At 32.9% G+C, this 16,735-nt stretch overlaps 1 protein-coding gene across 3 annotated transcripts in view; it reads left to right on the forward strand.

Moving 5' to 3' along the window:
- Positions 1 to 16,735, forward strand: part of KCNJ3 (potassium inwardly rectifying channel subfamily J member 3) — a 261,183-nt gene that overhangs the window by 206,238 nt on the left and 38,210 nt on the right. The window lies entirely within an intron of this gene.

Consider the following 16,735-nt stretch of genomic DNA (forward strand, 5'->3'; position numbering starts at 1 on the left):
GTCTCTTTAGTTCTCTTCATTACACTACTTATATATTATTAGGGCCAGTTCAATAGTATTTGCTGTTCTAGTACATTGGACTACTTTAGTTTAAGCTTTCATTCCATCTTTATTTGGAACACTACTGCATCCAGAAATTTTTATTTTCCAACTTTCTTAAGGATCTTCTACATGTTTTTCTTTGAACTTCTAAGTAGATAACTATTCTCCATCAAAACCTGAGACCTTGGAATATTCTTATTTAACAATCTTACACTAAAGGCTGACAAATCCTGATACCTGAATGAGCCTTCATTTCCTAACTTGCATTAGATGACATAAAACTTTAAAACTTGATGTCTAAAACTGCATATGTATAGTTTGGGGTAGAAGCAGATTAAGAGCTATAGCAACAACAGCCTAAAAATATTGGACTACTGTCAGATCAAAAAAATAAAGTCTTGGAGGTTGTATAACTAAAAGTAATGGTTTTCAGTTACATTGGGGAACTCAGAACTGTAGTTTGAAATTTGCATTTTATTTTAAAAAGGTTGTTCACAGAAATTATTTATAAAGGCTTGTCATTAGACTAAGTATTTTTAAAACAAATTAAAAAAACACAATAATTTGTGCCATAAGGTATTAAGCCAAATCTTTTATGAGAATTTTCAAAGCACTCATAGCCATGAAGTATTTTCATAATGTGGACATATGATGAAAAATTAGATTATTAATCAATGAATAAAATTTATTTAATGGATACTTCTGGTCAAGTATTATACTAAGCCCTGAGGATACGAAAAGAAGAAAAAGACTGATCTTTCCCTCAGGAATCTTATATCCTAATGAAGGAAATGGGGTTATTGATGATTTTTTTTTCATTTTATTTAGTCAATTTAGAACATTATCCCTTCGTTACAAGAAACAAATTTTTTCCCTCCCTCTCCTCTCCCCATCCCTTCCTTTAGTTGATGCACAATTCCACTGGGTTTTACATGTGTCTTTGATCCGAATCTTTTTCCATGTTGATGTTTTCACTAAGATGATCATTTAGAGTCTACATCCATAATCATATACCCCTTGACCCATGTAATCAAGCAGTTGTTTTTCTTTGGTGTTTATACTCCCACAGTTTTTCCTCTGAATGTGGATAGTGTTCTTTCTCATCAATCCCTCCAAATTGTTCTGGATCATTGCATTGCCACTAATAGAGAAGTCCATTACATTCGATTGTACAACAGTGTATCAGTCTCTATGTACAATGTTTTCCTGGTTCTGCTCCTTTCACTCTGCATCAATTCTTGGAGGTCATTCCAGTTCACATGAAATTCCTCCAGTTTATTATTCCTTTGAGCACAATAGTATTCCGTCACCAACATATACCACAATGTGTTCAGCCATTCCCCAATTGAAGGGCATCCCCTCATTTTCCAAATTTTTGCCACCACAAAGAGTGCAGCTATGAATATTCTTGTACAGATCTTTTCCCTTATTATTTCTTTGGGGTATAAATCCAGCAGTGCTATGGCTAGATCAAAGGGAAGACAGTCTTTTAGCACCCTTTGGGTATAGTTCCAAATTGCCCTCCACAATGGTTGGATCATTTGACAACTCCACCATTAATGTCCCAACTTTGCCACATCCCCTCCAGCATTCATTACTTTCCTTTGCTGTCATGTTGAACAATCTGCTAGGTGTGAGTGACACCTCAGAGTCATTTTGATTTGCATCTTTCTGATTATAAGAGATTTAGAACACTTTTTCATGTGATTATTAATAGTTTTGATTTCTTTATCTGAAGATTGCCTATCCATGTCCCTTGCCCGTTTATCAATTGAAGAATGGCTTGATTTTTTGGTACAATTGATTTATGTCTATGAATTTGAATAATTAGACCTTTGTCAGAGTTTTTATTATGAAGATTTTTTTCCTAGTTCATTACTTTGTTCTAATTTTGGTTGCATTGGTTTTGTATGTACAAAAACATTTTAATTTAATGTAATCAAAATTATTTCTTTACATTTTGTGATTTTTTAACTTTTTCTTGTTCATAAAATCTTTCATTTCTCAAATATCTAACATGTATACTTTTCTGGGTTCACCTAATTTGCTTATAGTTTCCTTCTTTATGTTCAAGTCATTCACCCATTCTGAGTTTATTTTGGTGTAGAGTGTGAGATGTTGATCCAAACCAAATCTCTCCAATTCTGTCTTCCAATTTTCACAAGAGATTTTATCAAATAGTGGATTTTGGTCCTAAAAGCTAGGATCTTTGGGCTTATCATAGACTGTCTTGCTGAGGTCACTTACCCAATGTCTATTCCACTGATCCTCCTTTCTGTCTCTTAGCCAGTACCAAACTGTTTTGATGACCACTACTTTATAGTATAGTTTGAGATCTGGGACTGCAAGGACTCCTTTCTTCACATTTTTCTTTCATTATTTTCCTGGATATTCTTGATCTTTTGTTCTTCCAAATGAACTTTGTTATGATTTTTTTTTTCTAATTCAGTGCAAATTTTTTTTGGTATTTCAATCGGTATGGCACTAAATAAGTAAATTAATTTGGGTAGGATTGTTATTTTTATGTTATCTCATCCTATCCATGAGCAATTGATGCTTTTCCAATTGTTTAGATCTAGTTTTAATTGTGCGGAGAGTGTTTTCTACTTGTTTTCATATAGTTTCTGTGGTTGTCTCAGCAGATAGATTTTTTAAGTATTTTATATTGCCTAGGGTTATTTTAAATGTAATTTCTCTTTCTAATTCTTGCTGCTGAAATATGTTGGCGATATATAGAAATTCTGATGACTTATGTGGGTTTTCTTTGTATCTTGCAACTTTGCTAAAGTTATTTATTTCTACTAGCTTTTTAGTTGATTCTCTAGGATTCTTTAAGACCATCATATCATCTGCAAAGAGTGATAGCTTTGTCTCCTCATTGCCTATTTTAATACCTTCAATTTCTTTTTCTTCTCTAATTGCTACAGCTAGTGTTTCTAGTACAATGTTAAATAATAGAGGTAATAATGGGCATCCTCATTTCATTCATGACCGTATTGGGAAGAATGAACTAGAAAGTTCATCCCCATTGCAGATGATGTTTGCTGATGGTTTTAGATATGTACTGTTTACTATATTTAGGAAAGGCCTTTCTATTCCTATGATTTCTAGTGTTATCAATAGGAATGAGTATAGTATTTTGTCAAAGGCTTTTTCTGCGTCTATTGAAATAATCATGTAATTTTTGTCTATTTGCTTGTTAATATGGTCAATTATGTGGATGGTTTTCCTAATATTGAACCATCCTTGCATTCATGGTATAAATCCTATCTGGTAATAATAAATAATCCTTGTGATAACTTGCTGGAGTCCTTTTGCTACTATTCTATTTAAGATTGTTCATTAAGGAGATTGTTCTGTAGTTTTCTTTCTCTGTTTTTGACCTGCCTGGCTTTGGAATAAGTACCATATTTGTGTCACAAAATGAATTTCATAGAACTCCTTCTTTGCTTATTCTGTCAAATTGTTTGAATAATATTGGGATTATCATTTTTTGAATGTTTGATAGAATTCATTTGTGAATCCATCTGGTCCTGAGGATTTTTACTTAGGGAGGTTTTTGATGGCTTGTTCAATTTCTTTTTCTGATATGGTATTGTTTATGTATTCTATTTCTTCCTCTATTAATCTAGGCAATCTATATTTTTGTAAATATTCATCCATATCACCTAGATTGCCATATTTATTGCCATAAAATTGGGCATAATAGTTTTTAATGATAGCCTTAATTTCCTCTGTGTTGGAGGTGAGGTCTCCCTTTTCATCTATGATACTGTTAATTTGGTTTTCTTCTTTCCTTTTTTTAATTAGATTCACCAGTATTTTGTCTATTTGTTTGTTTTTTACCAAACTTACCAGCTTCTAGTCATATTTATTAGTTCAATAGTTCTCTCATTTTTTTTTTATTTTATTAATTTCTCCCTTAATTTTTAGGTTCTCTAATTTAGTTTTCTTCTGGGGATTTTCAATTTTTTCACTTTAAAGTTGTTTGATTTGCATGTTCAATTCATTGAACTCTGTACTCCCTAATTTGTTAACATATGAACTCAAGGATATAAATTTCCTCCTTAGTACTGCTTTGGCTGCATCCCATAGCTTTTGAAAGGATGTCTCATCATTGTCATTTTCTTCAAATAAATTATTGATTGTTTCTATGATTTGTTCTTTAACTTACCAATTTTGGAGAATTTTATTGTTTAATTTCAAATTAATTTTTATTTGCCTCTCCATGTGGCCTAATTATTTTTTCATTGCATTATGATCTGAGAAGGCTGCATTTATTATTTCTGCTTTTTTGCACTTGTTTTCAAATTTTATGCCCTGGAACATGGTTAATCTTTGTAAATATACCAAGGAAGGTGAATTCCTTTTTGTCCATATTTATTTTTCTCCACATATGTATTATCTCTAAATTTTCTATGATTTCATTCACTTCACTTACCTCTTTCTTATTTATTTTTTGGTTTGATTTATCTAGTTCTGATAGAGTATGGATCAAGTCTCTGACTAGTATAGTTTTTCTCTCTATTTCATCTTTGAGCTCCACTAGTTTCTCCTTTAGAAATTTGGATGCTATGCCATTTGGTGCAAGCATGTTAAGTACTGATATTTCCTCATTGTCTATGCTGTCTTTCATCAGGATGTAGTTACCTTACCTATTTTTTTTTACTAGATCTATTTTGACTTTGTCTTCATCAGATATCATGATTGTGACACCTGCCTTCTTTTTCTCAGAGGATGCCCAATAGTTTTGGTTCCATCTGCTTACTTTTACCCTATGTGTGTCTCCCTTCCTTATCTGTGTTTCTTGTAGATAGCATATGGTAGGGTTTTGGTTTTTAATCCACTCTGCTATTTGCTTGCTTTTTATGGGTGAGTTCATTCCATTCACAGAGTTATGATTACCAGCTGTGTATTTCCAGCATTTTTATTACTACTTCTAGTCCTGCCCTTTCTTCTTTCCCTATTTCCTTCTACACCACTGTTTTGTTTTTAATCATTCCCCCTAATTCCCACCCCGATTTTAATTCCCTTTTACCCCCCTCCTTTGTTATTCACCTCTTATCTTCTTTACAGTCTTTTTAAACTACCCCCCTCTCCCTCCTTTGTATTGCTTTCCTCCCCACCAATCTGTTTGTTACTCTTCTACTTCTTTATAGGTTGCAAATCAGTTCTCTGCCTGAATGTATTTGTTCTCCCCTCTTTGAGTCAATTTCAATGCACATAAGCACTGAGTATTACCTATCTCCAACCTGTTTACCCTTCCAGTTTATTGATGTTCTCCCCCTTTCCGTCATGAGCTTCTTTGGAACGTAAAAATTTACCCCATTTTGTTTCTTTTCCCATTTCTCTTAGTATTATCCTCTTTTCTTATTTCTTTCTCTCTCTCTATATATATACATATATATACATAAACATATATTTATGAATACATATATCTATATACATATTTATGTCTTGGCATTTCATCATATTCAGTTTCTCACTGTTCCCTCTAAGTAAAATTCTTCTAGCTACCTAAGTGATAATAACAATTTTTCAGAGTTGCCAATATCCTCTTTTCTTATATGGATACACATCATTTTAATTTACTGGGTCCCTTAAAAAAGTTTTTGTTTTATTTTGTTTTTTTTTTCTTGCCCCCCCTTCTTAATTACCTTTTGATGATTCTTTTGAGCTCTGTTTTTGTGCATAAAATTTTCTGTTCAAGTTTGGTCTTTTCTTTACAATTGCTTGGAATTCTTCTATTTTGTTAAACGATCATACTTTCCCTTGTAAGGATATAATCATTTTTGTTGGGTAGTTGATTCTTGGTTGTAGACCTTGTTCCCTTGCTTTCTGGAATATCATATTATATGCCTTTCAGTCCTTCAGTGTAGATGCAGCCAGATCCTATGTTATCCTCACTGTAGTTCCATGGTATATGAATGATTTCTTCTTAGCACCTTGTAATATTTTTTCTTTGGTCTAATAGTTCTTCAATTTGGTTATAACATTCCTAGGTGTTGTCAGTTGGGGATTAGTACAGGAGATCTAAGGTTTCTTTCAATCTCAACTTTTCCCTCTTGTTCTAAATTGTCAGGGCAGTTTCCTAGGATAATTTCCTGTAGGATTATGTCAAGGCTTTTTCTTTTGTCATGGTCTTCCAATAGACCAATGATTCTTAAGTTTTCTTTCCTGGAACTATTTTCTAAATCTTCTGTTTTGTGAATGAGGTTTTTCTTACTTTCCTCAATTTTTCCATTCTTTATATTTTTGTGTTATATTTTCCTGCCACCTTGTAAAAACACTTGCTTCTAATTGTTGTATTTTGGTTTTTAAAGACTGAATTTCCTTCCTGACTTTTTTGGTCATCCTTCTCCCTCTGATCTTTCATCTCCGTTGTGCCATTTTCAAGCTGATTAATTTTGGCTTTCAAGACACTATTTTCTCATTTTAGTTCAAGTGTCTCTGTTTCCAGATGACTTATCTTGCTTTTTAAGTTCTTTTTCCAGTTGTCTTCAGATTCTCTTAATTGTGTTTTGAATTGTATTTTGAGTTCTTACAAAGCCTGTGTCCAATTCACTGTAGTTTTCTTTGTTTTTTCTTGGTGTTTCATGATCTTCCTCTATTCCATTTGCTCTTTGTTCATTGCCTGGATAGAAGCTATTGATTGTAATTTGTTTTTTTCTGTTTCTGTTCTTTGCTCATATTTGCCCATTGTTTTCCCCCTATAGTTGCCTGTAGTCTTGCTCCTCTCATTATGTGCTGGGTCTGTAGGTATGGGCTTTTCTGTCATCCTTCACCCTTGGAGCTTAATCAGAAAAGCTCTCAGAGCAGTCTGTGGGGGACGGGTGTTGCTGCTTGAGCTTCCTTGGCCTCTGAAGTCTTGACAAGATTAATCCCAGTGGAGTTGAACTTGCAGAGATGTGCCCTGAGGCTAAAACCTTGGGAAGGGGAGCAGCAATATGGTGTGTCTCAGCTTTTATTGGGCTACCTTCTCTGATGTTCTCCTGCAGCTGCACACGCACCACCTATGTTCATATCCCTGATTCTGGCTCAGCTTTGCTTACAAGGTACTCCCTCTAACCTAGCTCCCTTCCCTGCCCAGAGATTCCAGCCACTGCTGGAGTCTCAATACTCTAGGTGGGGGAGACATCCTGGGACCTACCTTTTTCCTTCCCCTTAACCTGAGTTTTCTCAAATTCAGACTTGTTGTGGGTATACCTTTTAAGTTGAGTCCAACAGGAGGGTTCCTTAGCTCTGTCCTGTCCTTAGATTTGGTTGTCAGCCACTTAGGAGAATTTCATTTTTAATTGGTAAGAATGGGTTTTCAGAGTTCCGAACTTTCATTGACTCTACACCACCATCTTGATTCCATCTCTTCTATCCATGATTTTTATACCATTAATATCAGAATAAATATCTATATAAAACATGTTATATTTTACTTTATATTGGGTTTCCCAAAAGTCTTGAGTCTCTTTCAATGCATTTAAATTTAAAATAGCACCAAGACTTTTGGGACACCCTAGAAAGTAAGAGATAGCAATTATACCTGTGATTTCATCAGTGTGAAGAACTCCTGGATTAGGAAACATCCTCTATTAATGCTGGTCAGCAGCTTCTCTAAATATATTACCTTAGAGCTTTGTCTAACTCACTCAGGTTAAATGATTTATCTAAGATGGCACAGTCAGCATTGCAGGTGGAATGTTAACCCATCTCTTCCTGGAACTGAGGCTAGTATTCTGTGGACTAAGTCATAATTTCTGTCATTATTTTAAGGAAAATAGTTTATGCACATATATGTGTAATATAATACTGTGGAGTTAATAATAAGTCACATTTTAGCTATTTAAGGTTTACAAAATACTTTACTCCCAGGAACCTTGTGAAGTAGGTAATACAAGTAGTTTTCTTTGTATGTTAAATATTAAGAAACTACTTTTCCTAAATGTAAATGAATTGCATTTGAATGCATAGCTGGTAAACGTTGGAACCTCTGACTTGAATTTTGGCTTTCTGACTTTGTAAGCATTACTCTTACACTAATCATTTTGCCTCCATTTTTCTTTAGAATAATTAAAATGCAAACAAGCATGTGAATTTCCTTATCATGCCCTTCTAAAATATTTGTCACAGTTTAATTAACCTACTAATTCATAATTACTCTCTATCTTTGAAATATTTTACATCACAGAATATTATAACCAATTTGGGGGGCAGGAAATTTCTTTGTCTTTGGATCCATTATGCATGTGCTGTATGGAGAACATTAGCACCAAAGTAATTGTTAAATTATATGATGTGTGTTTGTGTCAGACGCAAAAGTCAGTAAAATCTTACTCTTCTGTGAAGACCTCAAAGTTACTTTCATCAGTCAGAGTTTTGGTTTAAATGAATCCATTGAACAAGGATTTAAAATTAAATCATTTCATTTTGTGAGCCTATCATATTTCTTCTCCTAGAATATCAACCCTTTGAAAATAGGGACTGTATTTTGTTCATCTTTATAAGAGGCTTACACTGTCTTCATAAAATAAATGCCCCATAAATGTTTGGTAAATATCTTAATGATTCTTTTGTATCCACAAGTTTAGGGCTCTTCAGAACAATTAAGTGAAGTTTAAATATGCATTTATGCTCATTGAAATGAAGTTCACAAAGTAAAATGGGTAGAAGATTTTAGTTATTAATCCCCTGATTATTAGCATTCAGTTCAATTCAGTGAACATTTATTAAGCATTTGCTTTACATATACTCAGCAGAGGGGTAAGTACTATGAATACACAAATGTTAAATACCATCCTTGCCCTCAAGTAGATTATAATTAAATAATTTCATGTACTCACAAATACAGATTGTCTCCAGTGCCTCAGTGCAGTTTGATTTTTCCATTGTCAAATGTTTTTTGGTTGATCCCAAAGTAAATAACACTAAGATTTTTTGGATACCTTATATATATTATGATAAAAAAGAGTGTGAGAAGGGAGAAAACTAGAGTAATCTGAAATATCTGAAGAAAAAGAGAGACTATTTCCAACTTTGGGTAGGAAGAATCTCAGTTCTGTAATTCATTTACAAATTTTAATGGAGGATCAGTTTGACATAGTATTAGAAAGGGCTCTAGCAACTATATATTGAAGCTCCTTTATTTTACAGATGACGATATTATGGGCCAGATAAATTAGGTGACACCCTAGACAAGTGATGACTACAAACCCACTATTTTGCCCGGTAATAATGACATCTAACAGTCATTTGATTGTATACATTCTTTTTGAATATAATAAACACTATGAGATAAGTAATGGCTTTCATTCTGTCTTTAAATACCTAGTATTTAACACTGGGGCTTGAGACATAGTAGTTACCTGATTTAATTTTTTAAATTTAATTGGATAAAATTAAAGATAGTATACAGTCCATGAAGGATAGTCATGTGAAACCAATCTGCCAAGTTATTTTGAAGCAGATTATTAAGAGCATTAAATGTTAGGATAAAGAGGCTTTTATGTATCATTTTCCCTAAAACTAATTGCCTCTCTTTCTATTCTTCCAGTCATCAAATTCATAATATTCAAGGCATCTGACACTTATTTCTTTCATGAATTTTGTTCCAAATCAGTCACCAAATTTAGTCAGTAATTCATATCTTTCCTTTCCTTCCTATTCCAATTGCTGTTATCATAGTATAAAGACATTATTCTAAAACATGGATTAGTACAGAATGTTATCATTCATTTTGCTACTATTATCCTATTCCAGCCTGCCCTGAACACTGCTGAAATATTCATCTTTTTAAAACATTTATATCACTTCACTCTTCAACTTATAGCATTGTACTCTTCAAAATCTTTTAAAGTGATTGGTAATAGTAGTACACGTAGAGCAAGGTTTAAATTCCTCAACATATCAAAGATCTTCTTTATTATTAATCCATCTTTCTGAACATACAGCCTTTACAGCATGCTCATCTTTGCTCAAACCATACTTATTTCTACATTTATATAAGTTATTTTCATTCAATGAACCATTTCTGCCTGCAGTACCCTCCCCTCTCTTTTCCCTAGTCAATCCCTATCTTCCAGGGTTTTTTAAATTCATCTTAATTCCTACCTCTCCCATTATACCTAAGGACTCTCACTAATGTGAAATGGAAAGAGAGTTTTTATGAATCAAGAGTTTTGAGATCCTAGTATTGACTATTGGATCAACCATTCATCATTGGGCACATCAATTAAATGAAATTAAAATTGGGCACATTGGAATCATCAATTAAATAATACATTAAAATTCCTTCTAGCTCTAAAATTCTTTGACTGGCTATAATTTTGTCGAATTAGTAATTAGGAGTTTTTGTTTATTTTATTTTGTAATGTGTGTGTGTTGTATCAACCATATTGTTTTATTTCCTTAAATAAACTATAAACTTCATAATGACAGAGGACCTATGTTTCCCACTGCATGTATCACTTGTGCTTTGTACAAACTAGTTACTCAGTAAATATTGTCTGGGTTGATGTTGTATAGTTCAACATATTTTAAAATGAATAAAAAAATAAATTGACTTTGAAAAGTCAGATTGGGTGATTATTCTTAAAAATGATTTTGTTAGCTTATAATTTTGTCTTCTTACATAATGACCAATTGATTAGTTGATGGATGGATTCTGCAGTGATTTTGACTATATTATAAATATCCCACATAATGTGGCTTTGGAAGCATTATCACAGTTTAATCTATAGTCAGAGTCAAGTGGTAGTGCCAGAGGCAATTGGTGGCAGAATAGAGAGAGTGTGCTGAGCCCAGAGTCAGGAAGATCTCAGTTCAGATATGTCCTCAAATATTTATTAGCTGTGTGACACTAATCAAATCATTTATTTAACCTCTACTTTCCTCAATTCCTTTAACTATAAATTGGGGATAATAAATAACATCTACCTTGTAGGCTTTTTGTAAGTTTCAAATGAGTTATTTGTAAAAAGGCACTCAGTGTAATGCATGGCACATAGTAGGCACTATATAAATGTAAATTTTCTTCCTTTCTCCCTTAGGAATGAAGCTTTTCTATGTATTCAAATACTTCCCACTTTAAGCTTTGGAATACTTTTAAAAATTCTGAATATTTTAATTTTGCATATTTTTCTTAGAAAATGTAAAATGTTCAGCAGTTAATTCTACATGATGCATGGTCATCATAATGAGCATTATGATACCACTCTTACTTCTTGGCTTTCATGACACTACATTCAGCTGAATTTTTTTTCAGTTGTAATTTAATTTAAAAAAAATGTAATTAAATTTCTTATTCTTTCCCATCCATTAAATATGATATCTTTCCAGAATACCAGTTATATGGCTCTATATGCCTGATGCCAGAAGGAAAGGATTTGTTTCAAATTCTGCCTCTCATGCCTACCACTTATGTCTTCTAATTTCACTTGGTCTCAATCTCATCTCCAAAATTAGAAGAAGATATATTGTACCAAATGTCTTCTGAGATTCCTTCATTATATGAAGGAATGATATAAAAGATGACATTATAATCTTCTGATATCCAACTAGATGTCTTACCAGCACCTCAAAATCAACATGGCTAATCACTTACTTCATTTCTCTCCAAAAGATCCTCTCTTTCCATCAGCCTTTCTCCCTTTAATTCCATCTTCTACCCCGACTCCTTCTTTCTGCAGTAACTCATTGACTTTATCTCATTTCTTTGTTCACATTATCTTGTCTTTTTTTTTTTTTCCGGGTACTTAACAAATATCTCCAGATTGTCTTGAGCTTCAAAATAAAATCAGAGCACAAAATACTGTCAACCTCTTTGGCTGTTACCCTTTATCTTTTCCCTGTTTTACAATCAAACTCCTAAAAAAGTAATCAGCACTCCCTGCCTTCTTCCTTACCTCTGGCAAATTGCTTAACCTCTTTCAATCTTGGTTTTGAATGCTAACATGAAACTGCCCTTTTAATGGTCATTTGCAGGTAATAGATCCAAAAGAATTTTGCCATCCTTTGTACTAATTGACCATTCTAAAGCTTTTGACACTGTTGACCACCTCATTCTAGGTACTCTTCCTTCCTTTGGCTTCCATGTATATGGTAAAAACTCAAAGTAAGCAATCAATGAATGAAGAACACTTCAAATGTTTGATATTTTTTAAATGTGTGGTTATTGAAAACATGTTTGTAAGAAACTATGCAAATCATATATATTTTAATTTTTCTGGTGTTTCTGTCCTAACTCATATTCTTAAAAACAATAAAATTATTGGCCAAAATAAATAATTGCTTGGCATGAAATGCCTACTTTATTATTCTCTTTGTAAAATATATTTTCATAAAGAATATAACATTCTTACATGGAAGTAGGATTCAAGGTAGTAGGTTGTTGAAGTGGAAAGGATTTACTATTATGGAGAAAGAACTGAAAGTGGGCAAAATATATTATCAAACAAATTAGGCTTTATAGATGACTGGGCATTATATAGAAAGGTGGGTGGAAAATGTAAATCTTACCTCCTTAGTTTATCTTTTGTTCTGATTCAAATTCATTTACATATTATGCCCTAGAGAATTTGGGAAGTATTTACCACTGTGTTATATATTCATCTGTTATAAAATCCTTTGATTTCTTACCAAACATGTCAAAAATAAAAAAACCTCAAATCACATTTTGGAATACTCTGCCTCCCTTTTGTTAGCTAAGTGAGAGTTTGAACCTATAAGACTTTTTGCTCAGGACAAAAATTCAAAATTACCAAAGAGGTAACCCCCAAAGTTAGAAATATTCATCTCTCCAATGTACTAGTTGATGCCCAATGTGCAGTAAAGAAACTAGAAAAAAGCTAAAAATGACAGCAAACAAATAGCAGAAATAGGAATTTCAGTCTTAAATGTGACTAGGTTAATACAGGTCTCCCTTTAGCTAACTTTGTGTTTTAAGTTGTAGTTTCTATTACAAAAGGAAGTTAGGAGAGGCATGCTCTATGCCATCTCCATTTTCTGGAAGTTCACAGGAGAAAAAGTATTCAAAAAATGGTTAAGGGCTCAAAAGGGTGAATACTTCACAAATTTAAGTCCATAGACCACCATGTTCACCTTTGAGCTTTTCACCAGGCATACTCAGTTTTAACAGCAGTCAGTAGAATCTGATCAATGAAATTTACTCTGTCTTCTCAAAGAGGGGCTCATGCACATATGTCTAGCTCCTTGGGAAATTAAAAAAAAACAATTATTCAGAAAAAAAAGAATCACACACACACACACAAAAAAAACCTTTTATTATATAATTACATTCCAAATGGATGCAAGAAAGAGTTGGGAGAGAGAGTAATGTCACATCAATCTGATGAAAAGTTAACATTTCAGTGAAGTGTATTGCCATTTTAACATGGTCATGGAAATTAATATATATTTTTTTCCTTTGAGGTGTCAGTTCTCTTATATAAGGCTTACATAATTAAGTAGACTAGATTTCATTGATCAAAACAGACTTTTTTTTCTTCCTCTCATTCTTATTCATTTGCTTTTGCTATATAGAAATCTCTTTAGAGGAATATATAGGTTCTTGTGAGTGTTTTTCCTTAATATCATTTATATTGTATCATTTTTTATTTAAAAGTATAAAAAATAAAATCCCCCCTTGAGGTCACCAGACCAGTTAGGAATTCTGCTTCTGGCCCCTGTTTCACAACATAATCAAAATTATTTTAGACAGATCATTTATCACTTTGAAAGCCCCAGGAAAAAATCCAGGCTGCATCATGATTTGAGTTGTGTTTTAGCATAATTTTTTCAGATGATCCATATTATTTCCTTTCTGATTAAGGCAGCTATTCACCATTTGTATTTCATGGATATAGCCTTCATCAGCTGCTTGACAATTTTTTTTTCTTTAAGTTATTTCTCTCTTTGGTTGTGAATAAACTAGATTATAATGATTCCCAAGAAAATAAGAACTTATATGTAGTTTTGCATGATTTCTACTATCTCAAAATTTTAATGCTTGGCTTTGTCACATAAAACAATTATGTCAATTTAAAGACATTTAAGTATATTCACATTTGTCTTATTTTTACATATCTTTCTTTCCTCATCTAAAAATACTTAGGAAAATGGACATTTAAATTAGGAAAACCCCTTCAGGATCATTAAACATGTCAGCAAAAACATATTTGCATTTTTACATAATGTAGTGTTTTCACATTAAAAACTTAAAGACTGTTCATAAATAATGTCATAAAAAATAAAGATTTCATTTGTAATATATTATCTAAAAACAACAGAATAACAAAATGAGGGAGCCTGGATAGATGAGTAAGTCCATGATATTTTTACTGTAAAAAAGGGTGAAATAAGAAAAAATGCTTTGTTGAAGTTATTTATTCAATCTTTCTTTTCTAAGCTTGATAATGTATGCATATACAAACATGCACATACAACTTGAATGAAAATATTCAAAAAATTAAAATTTGTTTTGTCTTTAATTTAAAACAATTGCTACAGTCCATTTGTTTGTACAAAAGCTTTTTAGTTTGATGTAGTCAAAATTATTTATTTTACATTTTGTGATTCTTTCTATATCTTGCTTGGTTTTAAAGCCTTTCCCCTCCCAAAGGTCTGACATGTATACTATTCTGTGTTTACCCAATTTACTTATGGTTTCCTTCTTTATGTTTAAGTCACTCACCCATTTTGAATTTATCTTGGTGTAGGGTGTGAGGTGTTGATCTATTCCTAGTCTCTCCCACACTGTCTTCCAATTTTCCCAGCAGTTTTTATCGAATAGTGGATTTTTGTCCCAAAAGCTGGGATCTTTGGGTTTATCGTATACTGTCTTGCTTAGGTCGCTTTCCCCCAGTCTATTCCACTGATCTTCCTTTCTGTTTCTTAGCCAGTACCAAATTGTTTTGATGACTGCTGCTTTGTAATATAGTTTTAGGTCAGGGACTGCAAGGCCCCCGTCATATGTGTTTTTTTTCATTATTTCCCTGGATATCCTTGATCTTTTGTTCTTCCAAATGAACTTTGTTATGTTTTTTTCTAAATCAGTGAAGAAGTATTTTGGTAGTTCAATGGGTATGGCACTAAATAGATAAATAAGTTTGGGTAGGATGGTCATTTTTATTATATTGGCTCGTCCTATCCATGAGCAGTTAATGTTTTTCCATTTGTTCAAGTCTAGTTTTAGTTGTGTGGCGAGTGTTTTGTAGTTGTGTTCATATAGTTCCTGTGTTTGTCTTGGGAGGTAGATTCCTAGGTATTTTATTTTGTCTAAGGTGATTTTGAATGGGATTTCTCTTTCTAGTTCTTGCTGCTGAGCTGTGTTGGAGATATATAGAAAAGCTGATGATTTATGTGGGTTTATTTTGTATCCTGCAACTTTGCTAAAGTTGTTGATTATTTCAATTAGCTTTTTGGTTGAATCTCTAGGATTCTTTAAGTAGACCATCATGTCATCCGCAAAGAGTGATAACTTGGTCTCCTCCTTGCCTATTTTGATGCCTTCAATTCCTTTATCTTCTCTAATTGCTACTGCTAGTGTTTCTAGTACAATGTCAAATAGTAGAGGTGATAATGGGCATCCTTGTTTCACTCCTGATCTTATTGGGAATGCATCTAGTTTATCCCCATTGCAGATGATATTAGCTGTTGGTTTTAGATAAATACTGTTTATTATTTTTAGGAATGACCCTTCTATTCCTATGCTTTCTAGTGTTTTTAATAGGAATGGGTGTTGTATTTTATCAAAGGCTTTTTCTGCATCTATTGAAATAATCATGTGATTCTTGCTAGTTTGCTTGTTGATGTGGTCAATTATGTGGATGGTTTTCCTAATGTTGAACCAGCCCTGCATCCCTGGTATGAATCCTACTTGATCATGGTGAATGATCCTTCTGATCACTTGCTGGAGTCTTTTTGCTAGTATCCTATTTAAGATTTTTGCATCTATATTCATTAGGGAGATTGGCCTATAGTTTTCTTTCTCTGTTTTTGACCTGCCTGGTTTTGGAATCAGTACCATGTTTGTGTCGTAAAAGGAGTTTGGTAGAACTCCCTCTTTGCTTATTATGTCAAATAGTTTGTATAGTATTGGGATTAACTGTTCTCTGAATGTTTGATAGAATTCACAGGTGAATCCATCAGGCCCTGGGGACTTTTTCTTAGGAAGTTCTTTGATGGCTTGTTGGATTTCAATTTCTGATATGGGATTATTTAGGAATTCTATTTCCTCTTCTGTTAGTCTAGGCAGTTTGTATTACAGTCCATTTGAATAAAAATGAAGGGAATATAAGAGAAACATTTTAAATTGTCCAAAAAAATGGATACTTGCAGAATAAATAGAAAATGAACATTATTTTAAAAATAATGAAAACCTAATGAACTCTAGAGGACAAGTGGGAAAACAGGACACATTGCTTCATGCATTGTATCTTTTTTTTCTAGGTAAATGATTTTCAAAATTAGTTCACATTAATCAGAGTGGCTAATTAGTATGACTTTTTAACCCCCCCCCTTAAACAAGTCCAATGATTCTTTCCAGATAAACTTCAATATCTCAATATCACTATAAAAGTTTGAGTAAAATGTATTGTCATACAGCTTTCTGAAACGGACTTTATAACTCACAAATGCTATGCTACCTGGGTAATCACAGTACAAAATTAAACAACAGATTCATTGTCTAATCTTAGAAGCATCC

Source organism: Monodelphis domestica, chromosome 4 (assembly GCF_027887165.1).
Source record: "Monodelphis domestica isolate mMonDom1 chromosome 4, mMonDom1.pri, whole genome shotgun sequence".
In the NCBI taxonomy this organism is placed as follows: domain Eukaryota; kingdom Metazoa; phylum Chordata; class Mammalia; order Didelphimorphia; family Didelphidae; genus Monodelphis; species Monodelphis domestica.